General features: G+C 43.8%; 1 pseudogene; it reads right to left on the bottom strand.

Moving 5' to 3' along the window:
- Nucleotides 1-4,144: 4,144 nt before the first annotated feature.
- Nucleotides 4,145-18,224, bottom strand: part of LOC103548491 (parafibromin-like) — an 81,327-nt pseudogene continuing 67,247 nt past the window's right edge.

Here is an 18,224-nt window from a genome sequence, read left to right as displayed (position 1 = left end):
TTACTGTGACTTGTGATTCCAAGTGTTCACGTCATATCACCTGGATGTGCTGAAGTAGAATGCATGACGTCTGTACATGACTCATCCCAGCTTTCCACAGGGACAAAAACGAGAGGGCTCATTGTTGGGGAGTGGGATAGGTGGTCTTTGACCTGGAAGGGACCTTCAGTGCTCACCCTCAGCCCCCTAATTTTACTGGTGAAGGCAAGTAATTACCCAACAGCCCATCCCTACAGGCCCAGGACAAGAGCACACATGGTGTCCCTGGGCACCCTCTGCTCCTGTGCCTCCCTCCGTCACGCACTGTAAGGTGCCTCTGAGCTCATGTGTGGAAATGCCAGCCCGCAGGACCAAGCTCTTGTGCAACAACTTCATAGCCCCTTTTCATCATTGTCCTCAAAAGAGGGGTATGAAAAAAATGTTCGTAAGGTCTGATTTGCAGCCCTTTAAGAACTATCCTACTGAGTAAGCTATTCATTGTGAATTTCAGAATTTGCTAGAAAGACTTGATTAGCTTTCTGAAGTTCCCAAAGAAGAGATGGACTCCAGAACACCAGCTTGGTGTAGGTGGGGAGGGTGAGGCCAGAGGCTGGGAGCAGGAGGACTCAGTGAAAGTCCATGTGTCCCGCGGTGAGCCCCTCCCCAACCTCAGGCTCAGCCCTCTTCCCAGAGCACGTGTCACCAGGCTGGGCTCTCCAGGCAGGGAGGCGGAGGACGCTTCTCTGGAGAAACAAAGCAGATGTACAGACACCAATATTGGAGGGTCCCTCAACAGAATGGGCCCCTCTGCCTACAGCCCCACAGCGAGGTTCACCAGGAAGCAAGGCCATCCAGCGCACAGAGCCGCCCTCGGTTCTCCAGGGCGTCGCTCCTCCATGGTGAGTAAGAACAGCCGAGGGTGGGGAGGTGTCAAGGGAAGCTGCTAACACGACAGACAGAGACAAAAAATGCAAAAAATAAAAAGGAAGTCAGAGGACTCAGAAACTACACAGAGAGGAGAAGAAACAAACACGCCCAAACAGCTTATAATCGAACTCTTCAGAGAGAGACAAGAAAGTACTTTACATCCACCAACTGAGAACCAGAGGGCTCTTGGGAGTTAAAATTTGAAAGCCAAAGTGGAAAACGTTAATAAAATTCCTAAGAGATAAATTTAAGGAAATAGACCAGGAAATAAAACGAAATAAAAACAAAAAATAAAAAACTCTAAAGAGTTCTAACAGGAAAATAGAAAAAGAAACATTAAGAAAATCAGATGATTAGACTAAGACGTACGCTTAAATAAGAATGTCTGAAAAAGAAAAGAGAAAATGGAAAGGAGGGAATTACTTACAGAAGTCATGGGACATTTTCGGGAACTGAAGGATGTCGGTTTCGGATGCCGATGACAGCCCAGCCTGAGGAATGAGCAAAGCCTGGGACCAAGGGCTTCATAGACCGTTGAGAGCACCCGGCCACCAGCTGGCAGAGTTTGCACCCTCAGCAACTGTGCTCTGGTCTCTGGTTAGTCCTCCAGTTTCCTACTGGGCCTGTTCTAAAACACAGGCCACGTGTCTGGGGCTGGAGGGCACACGACGTCTTGCCCAGGCCCCTCTGCCTTGGAGGCAGGCCCTGCCTCATAGCTCAATCACTGCCTGAGGACATACTTCCACTCAGATGGCTCCTCCTGCCCCTCGGTTTCGCTAGAACAGGACCCCTCGCTGACCACAACTGTTACCGCTTTCTTCAGAGCGCTCGGCAACCCTCTTCTCACCAGAGAAGACCCTTGGATAAAGCCGCCAGCTTGCTGGACACTTTCATTCCGAGACTGGGAAGATGGGTCACCCCTTCCAAGACATGCCCGACAGTAGAGTTGGTTCCTGGTTCCCATGCTGCTCCTGCCTACCTTACTGTGACCGCCACGGGCCTGTGTACCTCCCGGCTCAGCCTGGAGTGCTTACTGAGACAACAGCCCATTATCTTCTAGTTAAATTACATGCTGAGGACAGTCTCAGGACCATATATTTGGGCCAGGAGGAATATAGGTCTTAAACTATAAGATCTCAATAAACTCATACCTGTATTAAGAAGATTAGATTCCCAGAGAGGTTATGGACAGGAAACATTACTATGAGTCCTTAATTAAACACATAAGCTAAACCACCCAAATAACATCATTCGAAAAGGAAGGGAATGAAATACTAGAGAGAAACCAAGGCAAGCTGCGTGGAGGAAGCTCGGGTGCCAGCAGCCACATCTTCAGCAAGTCTTCATTGTGAGCCTACTGTGCGCAGGGCACTAGCCTCAGCACTGAGGGTACAACAGAGAGTAAAGGCAGGCTCTTTCCTCGTCCATCGTATATTCTAACGGGGGAGAGAATAAACAAGCAAACACATTTTACTCACCTGTTTTATTTCACAAACACAATATGACTACGTGCCACATTCTGCTCCAAGGACTTTAAATAGTAACTCATTTAATCCTCCCAACAACCCTATAAAGTCAGCACTATTAACATCTCTATTTTTCAGAAGAGGAAATTGAGGCAGAGAAAAATTAAGTGCCCCGCTCAAGGTCCCACAGCCGGCAGGTCACAGAGGCAGGCTGTGGGCTCCAGGCTGTCTGCCTGACCAGCTGCCAGCCTGCCTTCCTCGGGCAGCAACAGGCTCACGGGGGCCACCAAGCAGAGTGAGGGGCTGGAGAGTCATGCGGGGGACGTGCTGATTTAGATAAGAAAATCGGGGAGACTTTCTACAAAGGTGACCTGTCGGCTTGGCTCTCCATGTGCTTTGGAGCTCAAAGGTCTCTGGAAAATATTAGGGGCCAAGGGACACTTTTTCCCTTTCCATCCTCATGATTCATTTAAAAAGCAATAGGAAGTTTCTTGTTTAGCGAGTGATGTCAAACTCCTTAAACTACTGCAAGGCCACAGTTGCCAGGAGCGGCCTCCAGTCACCCTGCCAGAAACAGTTCTTGTGGCTTCTTGGGAATTTTTAGTTCTCTCAAGACTAGATTCTGTAGGTGACATAATTCTCACCCATTTCAAATATGTGATACAGCTCTCTGTTTCTTAAGGTGTTAATGGTTTATCACTGTGTGACTGTCCCTATGCTCATAGTTGTGCTCCCTATTTGGATTTTTTATAGTCGCTGTTAGACATCACATCTGTAGGACCCCGGGAAAACAGCACAGGCATCCTCTAGCCAGGGAGATCAAGCAAGACTTCCTCTTCCCTTTGTTGTGATTCTACATTTCGGCTTTTGGTGTTCTCATGATGCTCACCAGTATCTAAATTTTGTTTATATCACTTAGTAATGAAATCGCAGAACTAAAGTGCCCAGCCCTCTTCAGTCCTCTTGTGCTGTCTGCAGTTAAGAGGATCTTACAATGCCCTGTAAGAGCAAGGCTGGTGAGAGGCTTTCCTGGAAATGGCGAGAGCACAGCCGGGGAAGCTAGCAGCCCCATAGTAAACGTCTCTCTTCACTCACTCTTACGTGTCGTAAATTCTCATCAGGTAATCGATAGAAAGGACATGATTGCTTAGGAGCTCAACTCTGATATTTAAATTTCTTCTCCTCAACTTTAACGAGGGTATATACCAAAGCAGGGGAGTAGGGCAACATTTATGACACTGCCACTCCGGTCTGAGATTAGATTCAGATCATTCAGAGGTTATGCTTCAGGCTAGTGGTGATTCCAACATGTTCTAAACAGCAATTGAGGTAATTACAAAACTTGCAATAAGAATAGCAAATAGTATATTGTTTTTCAAACTGCACCTCAGTAAGCAGTAGCGTTCCAAGTTGGAGAGTGGTTGGAGCTTCTATTATATGCCAGGCCTTGAAGACAAGGGGTGCAAGGGAGAGATGGGGCTTCTGGGCAGATGAAGAAATAAAGAAAATCAGGAGTTGGAAGGAGGTGACTGGAAAAGGCAAAAGCCACAGCACCTGAGTCTATTAACCAGCGTTCTCTACAAAGCATGGAACAAGGTCATATGAAAGATCAGTCTGTGGCCATCTTCATTTATAAGTTTTTGGTAAATTCATAATGCTTGAGTTTCAGCCTTTAGATCAAAGTATACACATATTTCTTAACCCAAATTTACAGTAAAAGGAGAAACCAACTAATTCAGAATCTCTGGTGGGATGTTTGCTTTACCTTGTAGTTATAAATGTGTCTCAGAACTGTAAGAAAATGGTAAGAAAACATCCAAAGGACATTGGTGGTCGGTGAGTTCTAATACAGTTCTACCCTATTTCTGAACATTTGGGTCTAAACAAGCTACATCATACTTAAGATGAAAGCGTTTAATTGTAGCAAATACATCCACTGGTGACCCATCAGGAAAAAGCCATGGCCAGTCTTTGAACTGCCGGGCAGCCCTGGTACAAGAGCTGCTCCAACCTGCCCTCCCCAGTCTCATGGCTTCCACATGAGGGGCGGGTCTCCTGCCCTGTAAGGACCCGGGACACTCGCTGTAGGGCCCTCTGGCTGCAGCTACTCTTTTCTTCTCTGAATTGCAGTTTCATTTTCTCATTGGCAGCCTTGTCTTCACTTTTCATCTGATGGGAAAAATTTCAGATCCCGTAAAATGTGTCTTGCGTGAAGCATTGTTATTAAAGAGGTGGTGACTGCCTGACTGGTGATAGTGGGTGCTCGAGATCCTTTCTTCCGGTTTGGGGGAAGCCTTGCTTGAGAAGCTGCCCTCAGAACTGGCGGTGCTCAGGAGTCTGAGTCCCAGGGCAGACATGTCATCCTCTGCTACAGATTTCCAGGGCTTACTGTGGTAGGTACCGTAGTATCAGCTCTGAAGCTTTCCATTTCTTCTTTTCCTTTGACTCTTTCCTGGTCATATCTGTTGTAAGCAGCTGGGACAGGATATTTGGTACATACATGGCATCCACAAGTGTTGTACTGGGGGCCAGTTTCTGTTCAGGTACATTCCGTTCTGAAGAATTGCAAACAATACTGGGAAACTGCACTTCTGACCCTCCCCTCCCCCACCTTCTCTCTACTGAAAATGTCTTGGGTCACATTTACCTCAGCTTCCCTGAAACTCCTGTGTTTTAGGGCAGTTACCTAATCATCTAGGTCAGTCTTGATTGTAGATCTTTTCTTGCTGTAATTTTTACTTTGATTGCAGCCATTTTTTCTAGTGACATAGCTGCAAAGACCAGATCTGTTCGGTTTGTACAATCCCTTCTTTGGGACTCTCCAAACGAGCAGCCGATCTCTCTTCATCAAGGTGCACACACTCTTCATCTTCAATTCGTGGTTTCTTTGCTTCTGCTGCTCGTTTAGACTGAGCAGATCCCTGAGGATCTATTTGTAGAGGGCACTTCTGTCCACACTCGCAGACACTGATGTTTTACCAAGTACATCTTTTCAGTCAGATCTTCTTACCACAGGAATGTTTTCAGAGGCAGCAGTGGGACATACACAGTACTGAGGGAGAAAGGTACACGTTATTAAGCAGAAAAAAGCTAGAACCCAACATGCCGTACTCTCTGGGCTAGACTTCCTTTCTAGTCTCCCAAACTACGTGGTTGGTCCTGACGTTCTTGGGCTACTAGAAAGTCTGACAGTCACTCTGTCTCTCTTCACCACAACCTCAGAACAGGCAGGTGTCATGTAACGACGGGGATACATTCTGAGAAATACATCGTTAGGCGATTTTGTCATTGTGCGAACATCATAGAGTGTACTACACAAAGCTAAATGGTATAGCCTGCTACACACCTAGGCTATATGCTGCTAATCTTATGGGACGGCCATCATATATGTGGTCTGTGGTTGACTGAAACATCATGATGCAGGTGCGTGACTATATCACAGAACATGGAGCACGTTTCCCCTGCCTCGTTGGCTCCTCAACGAACCGGCAGCACTAACAGTCATCTGAGCCCATGACAGCAGCAGGGGCGGCAGCCTCCCAGCCTTCGAGAACCCTGCACTGTTGGGCCTCATAAGGCCACATGAGATCATCTTGCCAGGCCTTCCCCTCTCCATGCCTTTTTTCAAAGAAGCAGGATCCAAAGTGCATATCTACAACAAATACCTCCATTAAGAGGAATTAGCCTAAGACTTCACACTTGAGATGTCCAAAACTGACCTCTTGATTCCCTGCCCACACCCACCCAAGCTGCTTCTCCCCATCTTTCTCATCTTAATCAACAGTACTACTCAGTTGATGAGGCTCTTAACCGGAGTTACTCTTCATTTTTCTCCTTCATTCCCACTCTATATCCAGCCCATCCAGAAATCCCATCTCTGGTCCAAACCAGTCATCTCTGGGGAAGATTTCTATAAAAAACTTCTAACTAGTTTTCCTATTCCTATTTTTAACTCCCATCCCTCCCCAACCCCCACATAATCTAGTCTCTAAAGTGCAGCCAGAAGATCCCTTCAAAAGGCAAATCAGATTGTGTCATTTTCTTGCAAAAACTCTCCAGTAACATCACCAGCATTTAGAACAGACCCAAAGACCTCCCTGGGGCCTCAAGTCCTACACGGTCGTGTCCCTGGTTGTCTCTCTGACAGCAATTCACACAATTGATGAGCTCCCTCTGCTCATCACACTGGCTTCCTTGCTGGTCCTCATATGCCAATTACAGGTCTGCCTCAGGTCCTTTGCACTTGCTGTTCCCTCAGCCTGGAACCTCTTCCTCTAGGCAGCCCAAGCCTGGCCATTCATCTGCTGCCCTGCTCAGAGACACTTGTCCTCTTGAGAACGTCATCTGAAACATCACTCTCATCCCTTTGTTCTTCTTTATTGTCAAAGCATTTATGGCTACCCAGGATTACAGATGTATTTTTTTGTTGATTTGTTTATAATATTTGCCTAATAAACTAAGACCCCCGAAGGCAGGGACTCTGCTTTGTTGTCTGCAGGGTCCTCCATACCTGGAATGATGCTTGGCATCAAATATGTGTTTAACACATGTTTGTTGAATGAACGGCTGGATGGCAAAATTGAAATAAGACAATCTGTCCTTATTTCCCTGTTTTTCCCAGGGTCAGTTTTGCCAAGGGAAAGGATAATCCAGTGTAGAAATCACTTGGGCATCCATGATCGGAAATGGACTGTAATTTGAACTCAAGTCCTGTTGTATCCCTTTGTGGCTCCCTGTTGATGGTCATAATAAAATTTTCTAATGGTCCGCCTGATGAAACTTAAAAGTAAATTCTATTTTAATTATTTCCCCCTGATGTTTCTGAGTAAAAATGCCAGCCCTGACCACGCAGAGAGTCTGCAGGAGATGACTCACTGGAAGAGCATGCATGCCCAACCTGGGATTGGTACAGTGATGTCAATACCGCATTTGCTAAATCGTGTTGCTAATGAGGACCTTTCTGGGGAGTTCCAGTGACAGACTCCTCATTGACCTCCAGAGCTGCATGCACAACTTCAACAGCCCTGAAAACAGCTTGTAACGTCAGTGCATGAATCACTCCCCAAGTGAGCAAAGGAAACATGTCATGACTTACATTTACCCCGAGTAATAGCAAATGGAGATGAACTTTTATTATTTACTTACTTTGGTTACATCAGCTTTTTAAATTGTTCTAGTTGAACTATAGAACTCCACCAAATGTCTTGGACTGACCTATCAAGCAGAGTGGAGAAGTCTGCAGTGGCAGCGAGAACACAAGTTTGTTTCCATCTCATGTGCAAATTTGGGGGAGCAGTTTACATTCCTTCTGTCCCTTGTTAAAGCAGAGGAAAATTCAGTTGAAAATTTCCAAAAAACCGAGCATTTTCAGGAAACAATAACACAATAGGCTTCCCCTTTATAGGAAAACAAATAAACAATTTAAAATACATATAGAAAACATATTTCTGGAACAAGATTTGAGTGTCTACAAATGAATGTATAGAATAAGGAGTTTCTCTAAAATTCTGTTTTCTGTATTTCTAAGTGTCCCGCACTTCATCATGCATTGATTCCAGAATATTTATGGAGCCTCTGCTGTGTTCTACACACTTTGCTAAATACAGCTAGGGATATGCAATGTGGAGAACAGACATAGACGTAAACAAGTGTTATTTTTATAATTAAGTTGTAAGAATATATTCTCTCTGATTAAAATAATCTTGGTTTCCAAAAAAGTTTGAGGGGGAAAAAAGGGGAAGGAACTGTCAAAACTTCAAGAAAAATCTTGTACACCAACAATTCAAATGAATTGAATAGTCAGGTTGCATCCACATGGCTGTGGAAGAATTGGGTTGCAGAAGTTGAGAGGATATTTGCAACTTTTGAGACCGGTCTCTGATACCCCTAAAAGTATCATTTTAGCTCTTTGAGTTCTTTTGAAAATCTCTTCCATGAGTTTATATGAACCTAACGTCCTCCCCTCTGCCGACGCCCAGCAGCCAGATGTGCTGAGGCGGGAGCTCTCACGCAGACTTCCGGAGGAACAGCTCGTTGTGCATTTCTGGGAAGCAATTTGGACAAATGCTTTCTCCTTTCACACGGCATTTGTGGAAAACTTTACTTCAGATCTGGCCTTCGAAAGCATGAAGAAGACATCGACCTGGAGCCTCCAGATTCCCTTTTCTGCACCTTTCTCCTTCCCAGAGAGAAGCTCTTCACAGTTTCCCCCAGACAAACCTGCACCTAGGACACGATTCTCATAGAGTGACTCACACATGCTTCAATTGCCTGCTGCGTCTCGCTCTTTTCCCAGAGGCATTTGCACTAATAAGGCTCAACCCTTTAAACAAGGAGAATCACTTCCGAATTTCTTATTTTATCATCTGTTAATTGGAGGTGTAGAGTGACTTTCAGCTCTGACATTCTGTGGTTCTAAACGTTTAGTGTCCTATTTGTCCAGGTATTATGGCGCAGGGAGGAGGGAAGAGCAGGGGGTGGAATTCTTTGTGGAAGGCCCTATTATCAGTTAGGGTGATTTTCCCTACAAGTAACAAAAAACTAAGAGTCTTAGTCAATAAAGCCATTTAATTATTCATCTAACAAGAAGTTTAGAGGTGGGAGTTTCAGGAGAGGGTCAGCTACTCGACATTGGCAGGCCACTGAGTCAGTCTCTGATTGGCTTGTCTTCCCATCTTGGTTACCTAAAGATTTGCAGACTCTGGCCAAAACTGAGTCAATCTGCTACCTCTAGAAGCAAGGAGTTGACAGAGACCAATCTTGAGTTATCCTCTAGGGTTAGACATATTGAGAACTGAGCAAAACATAGGCTTTGTTAGCAAGGAAGCAAGGAAAAGTGTTGCTGGATGGCACTCAATAGTGTCTGCCACAACGCTGGCACTATGTCACCAAGGAGCTGCTCTGAGGTCTGTGGCCAGGCTTGAAAATGGCTGAGTCAAACGCTGGCTGGGCTCTGTCCAGTCCTCTCCACCTTCCATTTCCTTCCTTGCAAATGTTCAGGTGAAGAGGGGAGGAGGTCAGGTCATAGAACAGATGGTGAGGTTCTAAATTAAAAGAGAAACAGGATGTGGTAGCACTGTGTCCAACTTTCCTATTCTTGTCACTTGTTTCATATTTTTATTCTTTAACTTGAATTTATTCTGCTGCAAGTTCTAGCAAACTTGCTAGAAAAAGCAATAGGGTTTTTTTTGGTCAGGCTCTTTTCTCACTGAAATGGTTCAGAGATGATTGTATTCTGTTTTATTTTTAAAATCTCCACTTATCAAATGCTGACATGCTAAGAAAACAGATGGTTTGATCTGAGGCTTCCTTTGTTGTATGCAGGCTAATGTTTTAAACATCATGCCAAGATTTGATTTGTAATTTTAAAATTGCTGTTTTCCCAGGCTGAGCTTGGGATACTATTAAAATTGTCAGTTTTCACGAGGGGAAAGCAAAATTTTTGCATGAGGCCTAATTCAAGAAAAATAAAAATGTTTAAAGGACACATTTTCCCCAGTCAAAATAGAAATTGTTCTATTTATTCCAATGGGGGGAAAATGTCTCTATTTTTAGGACATATAGTACCTATTACATTCAAAAGAAGAATGTCGGTTTTCAAATTTTTACTTCTTTTTTAGCTATTAAAATACTGATCTTAGCATCTTTGAAAAAAGCGAACTTAGATTGATCTTTCCAGTCTTTTATAGTTGGATAGAGTTTTAGAATTCATGAAATCTGTTCATACATATTATTTCCTGATGTCTTTCAATTAACCTGCCAAAAATATTATTATTATTCCCAATTACAGTTGAGAAAATTGAGGTTCGAATAAAATAAAATGACTTACCTAAGGTCACAGAATGTTAGGTATAGAGTTAGGGCTAAAATGCAATGTTATATCTATTGCAACACTTGCTAGTGTCTCTCCTATGTCAAGTGCCATTCTGACACTGGAAATAATAAAAGAAGAACAATCAGATCTAATATTTATTGAGCACTAGGTGCCAGGCACTGTCCTAGATACTTCCATGCATTGTTTCAATTAATCCTCTCAATAAACCCATGACATAAGAACTATGAAAATTCCTGTTTTATAGATGTGGAAACTGAGGTATGGAGACTTGCAGAAGGTCACACTGCTGGAAATGGGGAATTGTCAGCTCTGAGTCACTTAACAAGCACAGGCCACTCTGCGCCTTGGTTGCAGTTATCTCCTCTCCGTGGAGCTGGTCCGGGGTGATCCGTCAAGCTGGAGCCACATCTGCAAGCATTGGCTGCCATGAGACATGGCTGCTCTTTGCAGTGCTCCCGCATTTCTTCATGACTCTCAGGTTGCCGTGATGCAAACCCAACTCAAAGAAGCTGAAGCACAAAGGATGTCTGTTGACTCGTGGGATCCAAGGGAGGGCTGAGCAACCGAACCACACCCCCCACGACAGGGCAGGGGGGCTGCTGGTCCCGGCACCACTGGAGCAGGCACCTGAGTGCTGACTGAATGCTTGCCATCTCTTGCTTTCGCGTCTTTGTGCACGTTGGCTTCATTCTCACTACCAGTGGCTTTTTTCAAATGGGAGGAATCTGAGTCACCAACAGGTCATGAAATGCATCTTTTGACTTGCGCCAACAGAGGAGCTCTGACTCTCTTGAGTCTAGTTGGAAAAAATTCCACAGAAGGGCTCTGGTTGGCTTGGCGTGTATAAAAAGCCACCCCTGGATCAACCATCTGTAGCTAAGGAGATAGATCACGTCAGAACATGGAAGGGCCGACGCGGGCCGTTGTGCGGTTTGTGGACTTCACAAAGGTGTCTGCATGAAGGGTGTGTGGGGACTGAAATCAACCCCATGCACTGTCACCAAGCCACGCAGCCTGGAGTAGGAATCTTCCCAGGGGAAGGGAGGCCCTTTACTTCTCGAAGGTATGGGGGCTTGCCAGCTGGGTGCCCAACAGACCGAGCCCTTTTTAGACACGAAGTCATCACTTAGGCTTGTGGCTGCCCTGTGCAGAATACGACTGCTCCTGAGGAAATCATATATTTGTAGATAGAGGAAGAAAGGGAAGTATTAATTTCAGAAAAAGAGGAGACACCCAACAGAGAGCTGAAGGGAATTGAAGGCATTGGCGGTACGCTGAGGTTTCCTGCTTAGTGACAGAGAGTGGATTCTCCTTAGAAAACTGTTTCTACTTCATGTAAATTTTTAAGAAACAGTTCCACAATTAAGTCATGAAAAAATGATAAGTAGAGGCCATAGTGTCAGGCCTCACGGCGCCTTGGGGAGCAACCTGCTCCTTTCCCAGGCGTACGCCTGCCCCTCTGAGGGTTCGGAGGCTCCCTGCAGTGGATTGCAATTAAACAGTTTCATGGTTTTTGTGTGAAAAGGCAGGCTGACATTTAGCGGAGATGCCTGACGGTCTGATAGTCTCCACCAGCCAGGCGCTACTGAAGCAGCTTTGGTTACGTTAAAATGGTATTTTTAGCACCAGGCTTGTGGAGCCATAAAGGCTTTTTTTTTTCCAAACAAATTTAAGTGGTTTCTCATGGGTCAGAGTGTCAGAGTAAGGTTTTCTCTGGAATACAGTTACACCACCTCTACCCAGCAGGCCCTGGGTGTTCTCCAAAGCCGTGGGCTGTGGGAAGAGGAAAGACTGAGCGTGTGTCTAAAGATGGGGGCTTCACCAGCCTGGGCCCGTTTCAGTGCAGGCTGCCTCTCAAGCTACGGTGCAAAGGGCCCAGCGCATTTATTCTGGGATAACCAACTCCCAACGAGCAATATTCTTCCCCAGGACACGTGTAAAATCTCGAGGGTGAGCTTTGCAAATATTATCAGGCAGAGTGCAGCCAGGGAAAAATCTGACATTGCAAGGGCTGGGGCAACAAACTCCAGCGTTTCACCTTCTACAGCCCCTCCCCAGCTTTTGGATTTTAGACTCTTCATTATCCTTTGCTCCTTACTTTTTATAGGAGCAAAGGAAATTTTTATTTTTGCTCCTTTGTTCGTTGTTTTTTAATCCAGTTACCCTTCTTTGTTAGCCCAGACTCACATGTCTTCGATTTCCCACATTTTTCTCATCTTCCCTTTGTCTTTCTTCATTCGATTAACTAGTCAGGACCCAGAGAAATGAACAGCAGTGGAAGAAAATTGTGCCAAAGCCACTCGGCAAGGAGGCGAGTCCTCACTGTCATGATTCTCCTTCTCTCCTTCGTTTGCTATTTCTCTATTTTCTTCTTATACTTCACTCATCATCTATTTTCCACATATATTGTTTGTCTTTCTTTTACTTTACCTACAACCAAGCGGTTCCTACAGAATTTCCCATGTCAGGAAAGCTAGCAGGCTGCTCAGTACAGTTTAAATGTGACTCTCGTTTGCTCAGTTAAAACAACACGCTCTCAGGCAAGGCGCTCAGGGGCTTTCCCGGGGCGTGTGCGTGCAGGTGGAGTTAGGAGGCTGCGTACACACGTTCTTGCTCTGCCTTGCCCGTCCCCAGGTGGGGAACCTGCTTTGGGTAAGCGGAAGTCACACACGTCGCTTCTGGGTGTTGGCTTTAAGAGCCGGTGCTGCTTTGCCGTGTGCTTGTTGCCTCCGCCACAGTGGCCGGCCGCATTTCCGACGGCGCTGCCCCCCGAGCTGAGTCCTGGGCAGCGGCCACTTTGAGCAGAAGGCACAGCTGACCGGCTTTAGGCGTGGAGCAGAAACAGGAAAGACACGCTTCTTGTTTTAGGCCACTGAGGTTCTTGGGCTGTTTGTTGCTGCGGCATAACGTAAGCAGCCTCCCGCTCGGTTACAGCGGAGGAGCTGCCACAGCGGGAGACGGAATGACATCTTTCCACGGAGTAACCCCCGTGGAAAATTTCTGTTCACACCATGAAATTGCAGTTCGCAGCTCACTTAGGTCAGGAGGGTAGGCCCGTGACAGGGACTATGTCTGGTGCTTACCAACTCCGTTTTACTTATGCTGCAGGCAGGAAGGACCTGCACCAAATCAATTACAGCACGGCCCTGGTGTGTCCCCTGCGCAGCCTCTGTTCTCCCGCTCCGCTGGGCCGGGTGGTTCTGCGCTGGTGGCCTGGGGCGTTAGGGGTACTCTCTATCCTTTACGGGTGTGTTGAAAGCAAGGGCAGGTCCTTCCCTAACTACCCACAGCTGAGACCAAGCTGTACCTTTAAACAAGGCTTCACTGAAGGTTTGAGGAAAACGCAACACCAAGAAAAATTTACATTACTGACCAGGCAGGAGCCAGTTTTGGGGTCTCCCCTCTTTGTCACTCTCTCCTGACCAGAGGGAAGCCTCTAGCCTGCTATGCTCGCCACTCTTACACTGATCCCAGTATCAGAAATGCTCCCAGGGGCCTGCCGGTGGCGCAGGGTTAATTGCGCACTTTCTGCTTCTTGGCATCCCGGGTGCGGACATGGCACCGCCTGCCAAAAGCCATGCTGTGGCAGGCGTCCCATGTATAAAGTAGAGGAAGATGGGCACGGATGTTAGCTCAGGGCCAGTCTTCCTCAGCAAAAAGAGGGGGATTGGCAGTAGTTAGCTTAGGGCTAATCTTCCTCAAAAAAAAAAAAGCTCCTGGAATCTCCCTTCCTTAGACCTCCAGGCCCATAGAGCAGGAAAATTTTCTCTCCTGAGTTGCTTACAAAGTCCTTATTTCTTAACCCAGGCCTCATCATTTCCTAAGATTGCCAATTCTGCGAGTATCTGCTCCTTTTGAGGAAACGCCATCCTCATCTTCGTGTACCATGACCTGAACCTGTGGCTCCAACAAGGCAAACACACGATTGTACTGAAAAGAACAAAATAGGCTCTGCTGTGCTGACAAACAGCCCAAGACCTCAGAAGGACGCTCATGGTTCAGAAAGCCTTTTATGTAGTCTGTGTACTGGTATTCAGGAAAACTTGTAAAAAATTTTATTGAGCTGATAATAGTTTATAACATTGTGAAACTTCAGTTATACATAATTTGTCGGTCACCAAACACATGTGCCCTTTTAGCCCTGATGCCCACACCCAACCCCCTTCCCCTCTAGTAACCACTAATCTGTTCTCTTTGTCCATGTGTTTATCTTCCACATATGAGGGAAATCATGTGATGTTTGTCTTTCTCTGTCTGGCTTATTTCACTTAACATCATACCCTCAAGTTCCATCCATGTTGTTGCGAAGGGGACGATTTTGCCTTTTTTATGGCTGAGTAGTATTTCATTGTATATATATACACCACATCTTCTTTATCTAGTCATCAGTTGATGGGCACTTGGGTTGCTTCCATGTCTTGGCTCTTGTGAATAATGCTGCAATGAACATAGGGGTGCATGAGTCTCATTGAATTGTTGATTTCAAGTTCTGTGGATAAACACCCAGTACCGGGATAGCTGGGTCATACAGTATTTCTATTTTTAATTTTTTGAGAAATCTCCATACTGTTTTCCCTAGAGGCTGCACCAGTTTGCATTCCCATCATCAGTGTATGAGGGCTCCCTTTTCTCCACAACCTCTCCAACATTTGTTGTTTTTTGTCTTGGTGATTATAGCCATTCTAATGGTGTAAGGTGATGTCTCATTGTAGTTTTGATTTGCATTTCCCTAATGATTAGTGATGTTGAACATCTTTTCGTGTGCCTGCTGGCCATCCATATATCTTCTTTGAAAAGTGTCTGTTCGTATCCTCTGGCCATTTTTTTATTGCGTTTTTGGTTTGTTTTGCTGTAGAGATGTAGGAGTTCTTGACATATTTTGGAGATTAACTCCTTGTCAGATATATGATTTGCAAATATTTTCTCTCAGCTAGTGGGTTGTCTTTTCATTTTGGTCCTGGTTTCCTTTGCCTTGGAGAAACTCCTTAGTCTGATGAAGTCCCATTTGGTTTTTTTCTTTTGTTTCCCTTGCCTGAGTAGACATTGTATTCAAAAAGATGTTTCGAAGACCAATCTCAAAGAGTGTACTGCCTATATATTCTTCTAGGAGTTCCATGGTTTCACCTCTTACCTTCAAGTCTTTAATCCATTTTGAGTTAATTTTTGTGTATGGTGTAAGATAATGGTCTACTGTTATTCCTTTGCATGTGGCTGTCCAGTTTTCCCAAAACCATTTGTTGAAGGGACTTTCCTTTCTCTATTGTATGTTCTTGGCTCCTTTGTTGAAGATTAGCTGTCCAGACATGTGTGGCTTTATTTCTGGGCTTTCTATTCTGTTCCATTGATCTGTGTGTCTGTTTTTGTACCAGTACCATGCTATTTTGATTACTGTGGTTTGTAGTATATTTTGAAGTCAAGGATTCTTACACCTCCAGCTTTGTTCTTTCTTCTCAGGATTGCTTTGGCTATTTGGGGTCTTTTCTTGCCCCAAATGAATTTTAGGAATCTTTGTACTATTTCTGTGAAGAATGTCATTGAGATTGCATTGAATCTGTAGTTTGCTTTAGGTATTATGGACATTTTAACTATGTATAGTCTTCCAATCCATGTGCATGGAATATCATTCCATTTGTTTATGTCTTCTTTGACTTCTTTCAATAATATCTTATAGTTTTCATTGTATAGGTCTTTCACCTCTTTGGTTAAATTTATTTCTAGATATTTTATTATTTTTGTTGTGATTTTAAAAGGGATTGTATTCTTGAGTTCTCTTTCTGTTAGTTTGTTATTAGAGTATAGAAATGCAACTGATTTTTGTAAGGTGATTTTGTACCCTGCTGCTTTGCTGTAGTTGTTGATTATTTCTAATAGCTTTCCCATGGATTCTTCAGGGTTTCCTATATATATAGAACCATGTTGTCTGTAAACAACAAGAGTTTCACTTCTTCTTTTCCAATTTGCATACCTTTTATTTCATTTTCTTGCCTAATAGCTCTGGCCAATACCTCCAGTACTATGCTGAATAGGAGTGGTGAGAGTGGACACCCTTGTCTTGTGTCTATTCTCAGAGGGATGGCTTTCAGTTTTTCACTGTTGAGTATGATCTCAGCTGTGGGTTTTTCATATATGGGCTTCATTATGTTGAGGTAATTTCCTCCTATACCCATTTTATTCAGAGTTTTATCATAAATGGATATTGGATCTTGTCCAATGCTTTCTCTGTATCTATTGTGATGATCATGAGGTTGTTATACCTCATTTTGTTAATGTGGTATATCACATTGATTGATTCGTGGATGTTGAACCATCCCTGTGTCCCTGGTATAAATCCCACTTGATCATGGTGTATGGTCCTTTTAATGTATTGCTGTATTTGGTTTGCCAATATTTTGTTGAGGATTTTTGTATCTATGTTCATCAGCAATATTGGCCTGTAATTTTCCCTATTTTTGTTGTCCTTGTCTGGCTTTTGGATGAGGCTGATGTTGGCCTCATGGAATGAGTTAAGAAGTGTCCTGTCTTCTTCAAATTTTTGGAATAGTTTCAGAAGGATAGGTGTTAAATCTTTTTTGAATGTTTGGTGGAATTCTCCAGAGAAGGCATCTGATCCTGGGCTTTTCTTTTTTGGGAGGTTTTTGATTACTGTTTCGATCTCTTTACTTATGGTTTGTCTATTCAGATTCTCTATTTCTTCTGATTCAGTTTTGGGAGGTTGTATGAGCCTAAGAATTTGTCCATTTCTTTAGGTTATCCAATTTGTTGGCATATAGTTTTTTATAGTAGTCTCTTATAATCTTTTGAATGTCTTTGGTTGTAATTTCTCCTCTTTGATTTCTAATTTTATTTATTTGAGCCGTCATTCTTTTTTCTTAGTGAGTCTAGCTAAGGGTTTGTCAATTTTGTTTACCTTATCAAAGAACCAGCTCTTAGTTTCATCAATCCTTTCAGCTATATTTTGGTTTCTATTGCATTTATTTCTGCTCTAATTTTTAGTGTTTCCTTCCTTCTGCTGACTTTGGGCTTTGTTTGTTCTTATTTTTCCAGTTCTGTTAGGTGTAGTTTAAGATTGCTTATTTGAGAATTTTCTTATTTGTTAAGGTGGGCCTGTATTGCTATGAATTTCCCTCTTAGGGCCAATTTTGCTGCATTCCGTATGAGTTGGTATGGTGTATTTTCATTTTCCTCCAGATATCTCTAGATTTCACCTTTAATTTCTTCATTGATCCAATGGTTGTTCAGTAGCATGTTGTTTAGTCTCCACATATTTGTGACTTTCCCAGCTTTCTCTTGTAGTTGATTTCTAGTTTCATAGCACTATGATCAGAAAAGATGCTTAAGATGATTTCAATCCTCTTAAATTTATTGAGGCTTGCCTGGTTTCCTAACATATGATCTATCTTTGAGAATGTTCCATGTGCACTTGAGAAGAATGTGTATTCTGCTGTTTTTGGATGGAGTGTTATGTATATATATATATATCTAAGAAGTCCACCTAGTCTAGTTTTGCATTTAATTCCACTATTTCCTTGTTGACTTTCTGTCTGGATGATCTATCCATTGATGTAAGTGGGGTGCTGAGGTCCCCTACTGTTACTGTGTTGCTGTTAATTTCTCCATTTAGGTCTGTTAATAGTTGCTTTATGTATTTTGGTGCTCCTGTGTTAGGTGCCTATATATTTATAAGAATTATATCCTCTTGGTGGAGTGTTCCTTTTATCATTTTATACTGTCCCTCTTTGTCTCTCATTGCTTTTTTTATCTTGAAGTCTACTTTGTAGGATATAAATGTGACAATGCTGGCTTTCTTTTGCTTGCCATTTGCTTCGAGTTTCATCATCCCTCCCTTCACTCTGAGCCTGTGTTTGTCTTTAGAGCTGAGACATGTTTCCTGGAGGCAGCATATTGCTGGGCCTTGTTTTAGTACTTCCAGCCACTCTGTGTCTTTTGATTGGAGAATTCAGTCCATTTACATTTAGAGTGATTACTGATATATGAGGGCTTCATACTGCATTTTCACT

The sequence above is a fragment of the Equus przewalskii genome, chromosome 9 (assembly GCF_037783145.1).
Source record: "Equus przewalskii isolate Varuska chromosome 9, EquPr2, whole genome shotgun sequence".
NCBI classification, from domain to species: domain Eukaryota; kingdom Metazoa; phylum Chordata; class Mammalia; order Perissodactyla; family Equidae; genus Equus; species Equus przewalskii.
The sequence above is the reverse complement of the archived record's forward strand: the minus strand, read 5'-3'. Positions and strand labels throughout refer to the sequence as shown.